Below are 1,301 nucleotides of genomic sequence, written 5' to 3' on the forward strand. Positions count from 1 at the left end.
GGATATGTGAGGTGTGGGTGGGAATGGGGTTTGTGGGGGAGGTGGCTGGTGGGGAGGGTGGTTGGGGGTGTGGGTTTGCATCTATGGCAATGCGAGGAGAGGTGTGGATGCATGTGTGGTGGGGTGTGCTTGTTGGATTCGCCCTATGAACAAACACACGCACGCACACTGTGCCTCCCTCACTACACACACACACTCTCTCTCTCCTTCCCTCGTTGCTCTGTCACTCTCTCCCCCTCCCTCATTGCGTGCGCGCGCACGCACGCACGCACGCACACACACACACACACACCCCCCCTCTCCCGCTCCTGCCCGCAGAGTGTTGGCATGGCCCTGTGCTCCCGTAGTTCAGCGATGCAGCCTGGGGCCATGTGGTGCTGGAGCAGGCATACAGGGAAGCAGTGAAAGTCAGTGCAGGCAGAAGCCCTCACTACACACGCGCACACACACACACTCTCTCTCTCTCTCTCTCTCCCCTTATTGCTGTTTCTCTCTCCCCCTCCCTCATTGCGCGCACACACACACCCCTCTCCTGCTCCTGGCCGCAGCGTACCAGCATGGTCCAGTAATGCAGCCCAGGGCCACATGGTGCTGGAGCAGGTGTGCGGGGAAGCAGTGAAATCCAGGCCAGGCAGAGGCTTCCATTGGAGGGCTGGGGCTGGGCTGGCCTTGCTCCTGAGTCCTGCCAGCTTCCCCTCGGTCCTACTGTCCCTAGATCCTGTCATGTTTGACAGGCAGTCAGAAGCAGATAAAAATCAATTTTCTAAACATTTTAGGTGCCCTGTGGGCCAAACAGAATGGCCTGGCAGGCCGAATCCAGCTCGTGGGCCATATTTTACTTGCCCCTGCTTTAGATGGTAAACCAAAGCCTCTTGAGCACAGTAGGCTTCAAGGGAAAGGCAGTGGCTCCCTAAGTTGCCTCAAGTTAGCACAACTTGATTTTTGGAAGTGTAAACACAAGAGTCATTTAACACAGGCCACCACTGGTCCAGTTTCACACAGTAACACAGGACAGAGGATTGAGCCTCTCCTGGAGCTAGGATTCTGTTCTTTTTTCTGCACAGACTTCCCACATGATCTTGAGCAAGTCACATATGGCTCAATCCTCAGAGATTCTTAGGTATCTAAATCTTGTTGAACTCCCTTGGAGTCAAGCACCTGAACATCTTCTGAGGAGCTCGTCTTAGCATTTCTGTGCCTCTTCATGAACTCCTCTTTGCTGTCACTTGTAAGCTTGAGTAGGGGTGTGTGTGTGTGGGTGGGTTTGTATGTGTGTGGGGGGGGGGTCTACCTTTATGAGG

The sequence above is a fragment of the Gavialis gangeticus genome, unplaced genomic scaffold, assembly GCF_001723915.1.
Source record: "Gavialis gangeticus isolate Ggan-Ray unplaced genomic scaffold, GavGan_comp1, whole genome shotgun sequence".
NCBI classification, from domain to species: domain Eukaryota; kingdom Metazoa; phylum Chordata; order Crocodylia; family Gavialidae; genus Gavialis; species Gavialis gangeticus.